This window comes from Phyllostomus discolor, chromosome 9 (genome assembly GCF_004126475.2).
Source record: "Phyllostomus discolor isolate MPI-MPIP mPhyDis1 chromosome 9, mPhyDis1.pri.v3, whole genome shotgun sequence".
Taxonomy (NCBI): domain Eukaryota; kingdom Metazoa; phylum Chordata; class Mammalia; order Chiroptera; family Phyllostomidae; genus Phyllostomus; species Phyllostomus discolor.
In genome coordinates this window covers 4,829,593-4,837,989 of record NC_040911.2, presented here as the reverse complement: position 1 = coordinate 4,837,989, position 8,397 = coordinate 4,829,593, and positions in this window count along the sequence as shown.

Below are 8,397 nucleotides of genomic sequence, written 5' to 3'. Positions count from 1 at the left end.
GGAAAGGAGACTAGACAAAAATAATTAATTACAAAAATATATTGGATTCTTATTATGATATCCACTATGTCAGAGTGCTGATATATAACACACTGAACCCATAGTTCCTAACAGCAATCTTTTTAAACTGTGGCTGAGTTTGGCAAACTAGGTCCTGCTTTGTAAATAAAGTTTTATTGGAATAAAGGCATGCCCATTTGTTTTTATTACCGAGAGCATTTACTTTAGAAAACAGTCTCTGCCCCTTTGAGATGTAAATCTTCTTAAAAGCTTCTTGCCAGTTTTACAACCCAGGCTTTCTTTCTCCAGGCTCTAGGGGTTGAGATCTAATTATTAACAAAGAAAGAGTTCCTATCTGCCCTTCTGTGTGGGACAGTAGGAAGCTAATTTGCACAAGCACTTCCCTCAAGGTCGTTGGGAAGGTGACGGCAAGTCGACTTGGGGTGGGGGGGGGGGCGGAGCCAGTGAGCAAACGCAGACGGGCCTGGCCGTGGTCTCCCTGCCCCTCCGGCTCAGCTCCTCCCTGTTTCAATAGCTTTGAATGACGTCCCCCTCGCCTGTTCAACTTTGTCCTGTACATGTATTGCTCTCACACGCTATGGGAGAATCTTGCACTAAAACAGAGGAGATGCACAGCTAAACAGAGACAGTGGGGCTATGAATGGAAATGATGTGTTTGAATGAACTAAAAAACAGACTCACCATGACTTCGAAAATGACCAGACAACTATGGTCCAGAAGAAAAGAGATGAGAGGATCCTCGTGTTCCGTGCCGGTTACTGGGGTACATGGCGCTGCTCGCCAGTGTGGAAGGGCCCCCCTCAAAAACAGCGCATTTGTGAGTAAAGGAGACCTTGGTATGAAGTGAAGTCAGGGGTCCTGTAGAACAGGCACTGCTGAGCAGCCAGTGAAACCTCGGAATGCAGATGTCACCCATAGGCACTGGTCAGATTGAACATTTGTGCCCCGGCTGGCGTAGCTCAATGGATTGAGCGTGGGCTGCGAACCAAAGCATCGCAGGTTTGATTCCCAGTCAGGGCACATGCCTGGGTTGCAGGCCACGGCCCCCAGCAACCGCACATTGACGTTTCTTTCTCTCTCTTTCTCCCTCCCTTCCCTCTCTAAAAATAAATGAATAAGATCTTTAAAAAAAAGAATTGAAGATTTGTGCTTGGGTGTGATTATACGGGGAAAAATAGGGAATAGGACTTCATCAGCGTCAGCATGGCCCTGTGGGCATTACAAGGGGAAGGATTTAATATTGAATAAATACTTAAGTATTTTTGCACTAAAAAATAAAAAAGAAGACAATGAGAGGAGACAGCAAAGGCTGATATCAAAGAAGCCGAGGAGAAGGTTGTGGGTCACATACACACAAAATTGTAACAACAGTAGCAAATACAAGAATAAGATCCAGCAAAGGGGGACCTGGAAGGGCTCCTCAGCTTTAGGGACCAGCAAGCCGCTCCCCTCGAAGATGGTGGGGTCTGGGGGGTGGCAGGGATGAACCCCAGAGAAAGGACACAGAACACTAAGGGTGAGGGGCAGTAGAGGCAATTAGAGACCCAGAAAAACACACCCCCTGTCCTGAGGACACGAGTGGCACAGAATTCCCTTCAAGTCCCCTCTCTCACTGCCGCCTCCGGAAGCCCTGGTTTCATCCCAGGACCGGTTCTGCGTCAGCTGGCATCAAAAATCAATCGGCCTTTTTTTACAGCCGTGAGGTGAGTCACTCATGACTTACGTGTCCGCGTCTCTCTCCTCCAGTTTCTAAAATAACCTCTTGCGGCCGGTGCTCTCTCTTCAAACCTGCTTCTCCCTGTCTGTGCTTGAAAAAAGACTATGTTTTGTTTTCACCCACATGTCACTGACCTGAATTCCTTGAGTGGTTTGTTTCCCATATAAAAAAAGAAGAAAGATTTGTATCTCTCTCTTTTTTGGGGGGGGGGGATCAGGAGTCTGATAACTTATTTATTGACAATTTTCTTCTCCTAATAACTTTTGAAAGCCTACCCTGTATAGATTCGTCTCTTTCCATTAAGCATTTGACTCATGTTATTTTCCCTGAGAATGAAGTCTCAAAGTTGAGGTCCGAGCTGATTTTCTCACAGCTGGGGTGACTGAGGGGCTGTGGCAGTTTTGAGAACTACAACAGGGGGACACTGTAAATTATGCCACCCACACTGGCATCAAAACTTTGAAAACAGTGCAAGAGATTTTTGCCAAATTTTAAGAAAAGTATAAACCCACTACTGAACAGCAAGAAAAACCCCAATTCTAAGTGCTTTATCATGCAAAGAATGGGTAAGAGGGCCTACTGAAAATCATGTCGTCGGACCAGCCTTCTGGACCCGCAGAACCGGGGAGGAGGGACTTTGGGGAAGAGGGCGTAGTAAACACAGGCTGAACCCTCCTTCCTTCACTCCCAGCTGAGCCTTAGGGACACTGTTAACAGCAATTCCCAGCAGTCTTGTTAAAAACAAGAAAGGCAATCTCCATGGGCTACAAATGGGCAGGTTTCCCTTTAGGTCAGATAAAAACAAAACTACTAAGAAGCGACCTCCTTTAACTACCTGCGAGGCTAGGGAACCTGTAAACCAGGTGCCAGTCCCTCTTTCTCCATCGGGCTCCGTGAGCCTTGGTCACATACATTGACTTCCACTGTCTGCTCATATTGGGTTAAAGAAGCACCCATCTCAAATTCAGCACTCCAAAAAACACCTTGGGTGCATACACAATTTTGCCAGTTGCATCTTACTAAGAAAAAGAGCATAGATTCTTATTGAATTTATGCAGATGATTATATTTTCATTAAATTAAGAATACTCCATAAGAGTTTCTAAATTCTGACGTGGACAAGCAGGGAGATTATGATATTAGGTACAAACATTTCACTTTCATTTACAGAAGTACAGTCTATAAAATATTATGCATGGTAGATATCAGAAAATACTGAGTTGTCCAATAAGTCCATTTAGTTTTTCCCATAAAATAAAAGACATATTTTTCATTTTCTCCAAACTTTACTGATTTGGATATTGAGTATGTCCGCTATCTCCTGCATGGCATAACATTGATTGTCCTTAATTAATGTCTCAATTTGATCATTATCAACTTCACCTGGTCTAGCTAACCATGGAGCACCATCCAGTGAGGAATTCCCAGCACAAAAATTCACGAGTCACTTTTTACAGGTTCAGTCAGTCACAGCACCTTCTCCATACACTGCACAAGTCTTTTTTTTTTTGCATTTCAGTTGTGTTTTTACCTTTCTTCATATAATAAAGCATTATAATCCAAAAGTGTTCCATATTTTCTTCCATCTTCAATATTAAAATGGCTACACAAAAATTCACCAATTTTGATGGTTTTTTAAAATGCACGCTGATATGACAGCTGTCACAATACAATCTAAGAAAATTATTTCAAATGAAATTAAAGACAACTAAGCACTACCAGAGCCAACTAAGCACTACCAGAGCCATTGTATGGAAAAAAAAATAAAGAAACGAACTTTTTGGCCAACCCAAAACAACATTAAAACACCAAACAAAAATTGTAATCATCTCTCGTCATCTCATTTTGTCCTCTGTAGTGAATTCTTACTCCCTTTGAGCATGACTTAGCTGTCTCATGAATGCATCCACTTCTCAACTTGCGTTCTATGAATCCTGACTCAGCACATGGGCGCGGTCTCCCCGTGGTTGAAACAATGCCACCAGAAACCTGGGCCCCACTGGACCCGACACAAACTTTTTCCGAAGGGCTCTGAGGTAGTCTTTTTGGAAGACAGAGTGTTCAGGCCAGTGGCCGATTGTATAGCTCTCAACAAAGCATCAGAAGAAAGCACAAACTATTTTTAGTAATAAATGTGTTACAATGGCTGTGGTTTTCTTTTTTGCTGCAAACTCTCCAAAGGGAAAGAGCTGTGAATTCCCTGAAAGAACACCGCAACAGGCACAGAACGCTGGCTACTCCTGAAGCGTGCAGTGGCATACAGTCAACCCAAGGAGTGGCTACCTCCTCCTGCCTAAGAAGAATGAATATTACACTAATTTATAGGATTGAATGCATATAATTTTAATATCTTATTTATTTATTTTTAGAGACAGGAAGGGAGGGAGAAAGAGAGAGAGAGAGAAACATTGATGTGTGGTTGCCTCCCATGTGGCCCCCACGGGGGACCTGGCCCACTACCCAGGCATGTGCCCTGACTGGGAATCGAACCTGCGATGCTTTGGTTCGCAGCCCGCATTCAACCCACTGAGCTACACCAGCCAGGGCTGAAATGAATATAATTTTTATGGGAGAAAAATTTCAGATATAACATATAATATCTCAAGATATATCAAGCGTATAGCTAGAATATACCATTGATATATCAATATCATCAAGTACAGAGACTCTGTAAGTCTACACTAGGTGTTAAATACTAAGTAGGTCTTAAATATATTAATAAAACTCCATAAGTAGCTACATGTACCCCAATTAAAAAGTATGGCCTGAAAGATGCTAGATTCAAATTGAGGAAGAAAAGCTGCAACCAAGTTAACATTAAAAAAAAATAAAATAACTCAAATTCTAACAGATGGCACTATATCATTATCTAATTTCAAACAAAGCAGCACTGGGATTCTGACAAATAGAAAGATCAAGGCCAAGAGGACTTTGACAATTCTTTAGATTTTCCACGTGGCCTAAAATTTCTGAACTATTTCTATTAGTAATATTTTATCTATGCCAATTCAACCCAAAAAATGTTAGCATCTCTTTTGATGTGACATTTTTTGTGCAAGTCACTAACTGTACCACATCAAATAAACCAAATTATTTCTGACACTATTTTTTTAACAAAATGAAAGAACAAGTTCCCTGTGATTTTCCAGGGGCTGTTCAAGACAGTTTTAATTGCAAAGGATATCCCCCTGATGATTAGATTTGGGGGCAAGTAAAATATCCAAAATATTAGGATATTTGGACAACTGCTGAAGACAGGGTCACGGTCAACTGACAAACCAATTGGTTCCCTGTTTAATCAAAGCAATGATCAAGGACTTTCAAAGCAACCAGAGATGGCCTTCCGGTTTCTGCTTCTACAGGTAAGGAGCTTGGAAGCCACCAGCGCATCCTGGTAACAGGGAAAAACCGAAACAGACTGAAGATTCAACACCTGCTGTAGAGGGAAGGGCACGTAGCCACGGCCGCCCCCAAGGCTGGCGAGACCCACGAGCAAATAGAGAACACGGGACTCACCCAAGCGTTGACTCAGAGCCCCGGGCGCAGAGACCCCGTGGGGGCCTGCTCCTGCGCCAGGCTGCTGCTGCTGCAGGCTCCGCGTGGGCAGCTCCGTGGAGTGGGAGCTCAGGGCGCCCCCCTGTTACAGAGAGACGCACCGTTCTGTGAGATGCACCTGCAGGAACTGCACTAAGTTCACGCAGGAAATACGGGTGAAAAGCCTGGCCCTGCCCACTGCAGGGAGATGGGAGAGGAACCGTGTTGACATATCCTGGAGCACTCGGTTCTTCTTAACAAGGCCTGCCCGCAGGGGAAGCCAGTGAACCAGTCCAACCTGCGGGTTTACTGTCAGAGCCTCGCTCAGCTGGGGGAGGAAATATCCCGTTTCAACTAGCTCTAGGCCTCCCTACGGGAGGAAGGTAGTATCAACTCCAGCCCACTCTAGCCACCCTCTCTCACCTAAGGGGGAGGATTAAAGCAAGACTGACAGTGGACTTTCATCCCCCAACATCGGTGAGACCCAAAGATCTCTTAGAGCAATGACTTCTAACTCCTCCTCTGCCTCCAGATCACCTAAAATAACGTCCTCCAGTTTCCCATCTCCCGGATAGCAGGCATTCTTCTATCGTGGTATCTCAATAAAAGATTTGTCCTATAGGTAATGGAAACCAGGAGGAGACATGACTTGGGGGGGAAATGCTTACATTCTTTGAAAATCACCAAATAAAATGAATTCTGTAATCCCAACACCATACCCTCATTAAAAAAAAGAAAAGAAGAACACACACACACACACAACCTGGAAAATCCTCCTAAAAAGAAGTCTATTTTATTTAAATTCATTTCTTAAAATTCTGAACCTTAAATCTGAGAACCTGGACATAGCAAACGTGGAGAGATCTCCCTTTAAAAGAAGGCTACCTGGATTAAGCTGCAAGGGTAAAGGGGTTGCTTGTATTTGAAGTCATATGTCCTGATCAAAAGGCACGGAGTAGAACCCAAACTGAAAGATGTATCACTATAAGCAACTGTGTTTTAATATCTGAAGTGCTCTTTTATTTTACATTTTAAGGACTTATTGTCTCCAAAAAGAACTTAGAAGTATTGTGATTCATACAGACATGATGAGCTTATTGCATTTGCAAGAATTTACTCAGAGAGCTCAGGATTCAACAAGGAGCCTTTGGAAAGACTCCGGGAACAGGCAGAGCCCAAGCAGACAGTGGGGCTACGATCAGATTAGCAGACTTCAGGGGCGGTTTCACAAGGGGGACAGAGGGAGAAAGTTATGACCCAAGTGTGGAAGAATCACAGGGACTCTGCAGTCACCTCGGCGAGCGGAACTCTCAAAAGGAGGAGAGTGTCCTGGGGGGGAAGGTCTTGAGGGACACCTCTGGCCTGAGGCGACTCTGCAAAGATCCGGAGAAATAAAACCTTCCTCTTTCTCTCCTGCCCTCTGACCATCTGCTGGGTTTGCACGAGGCCAATAGGAGGTGAGCGGACCGCAGTCGGAGGAGCTCATTAGCCCGTGTCCCGAGGTGAGACGAGCAAGGACAGGGCGGCCTTGCTAGGTAGGGAGTACCGAACTGAAGCACAGCTGCTCCCAAACAGTTTTTAAAAAAAGTGGAAAAAAAGACACTCTGTTGGTAAAAATGTAAAGAGTGGTGTTGACATTCTTTGCTTACGTTCATGGGTTTCCAGCTGAAAAAGATAGAATGGCTGTGACTCATTTTTCTGTAGCTAAAATGATGGGAATTGAACTTGTTAGACTAAAAATGCTCTCTTTGTAAAAGCACACTCTTGTACTTGGAAAGGAACCTAACTAATGGGGTGACAACAGCAGGCCGCGGGCCAAGAGTGTGGTGCAAGGATCAACTCCGCCAAGGCTAAGAGGTCTTGATGTTTTCAGAGTCACTTCAAACTTTCCAATAGCAAAAGCCAGATTTTAGAAAGGGGTCAGCTCCTCCTCAGGCCCATTTGTGGATTCAAAAATTATTCATGAATCCCTTTGTTGTCAAAAAAAATACCCCACATTTTCAAATTTAAAAGATGAGTATAAAATTTCATTTGAATCTGAAAAAGTGATTTTAAAAAACATGATATAATAAAACGGAAAAGTTTAATGTTTATTCTTAGCTGCTTTTGAAATGTTTTGTTTGTCTTCATGGAAATGAGCATAGTTACTAGTAATTAAAGAGCAGAAAATATGAGACATCGCATACACTACTTTCCTGCAATAATGTACATTTCCTCATTAAATCAAAGTACATAAATTCCTTTGTAAATGTAATAGGAATTTAGGATTGTCCTTTGTTTCACTCTGCCCAGTTTCAAAAAACATACTCTCATAATCAAAACAAAAAAAAAAAGGAAAGAAAGAAAGGAAACACATTGCCTCTATAAAGACATAAGTTTGTAATGATACACAAAAAAGAAAAGGTAATTTATTCTAATGATAAAATGTATGTATAGTTGTTGAGTCTTCTACTGAATCGTCTTCACATTACAGGCCCCTGGTTATACTTGGAGCTGTTTCCCATCTTCTCAGGTGCGCTTCCAGCACTGGCAACAGCCTATACTGTGACCCATGCTGGTGGCAGGTCTCTCTGACCTCTAGTGTTGCATTGTGGGTAACAAACACTGCTTGGTATTTTATTTCTCAGGGTTTTGTTCCGTTTTTCTTAATCTGCTTTGCTTAGTTTAGGTAAAGATCAACTACTCTTTCTTTATCGAAATCTTCTCCCTAACTGGGGTCTACCTTTGAAATGAATCTTATATTTTATTTTTCCCAAGTCTCTAATTTCATTCCTTTGTTTTTTCATTATAAATCAAATCCATACACTTCATCCCATCATTTGTAGCCCACCATGCCTGGAGGTCTCTCACTGAACTCCGTACTAAATTGCATACAACACCAAATGTAACTTCTGATTGACTTGAACCATTGCTCATGATATTGCGTATACTTTTACAGCAAATTCTTGCAAATACTGCAATGCTCGCATATTTGGGCCATAGGGTCCCTTTCCTCCATCACTTTTTTTTTCTGAGTCTAACATTCAAATGCTTTAAGAGAACTCCCATGTTGCCACTTCTCTAGGTAGTCAATAAATCCTTCCGCGTTATTCCATCAAACACTAGGCCCTTTCTTTCTGCATGTCT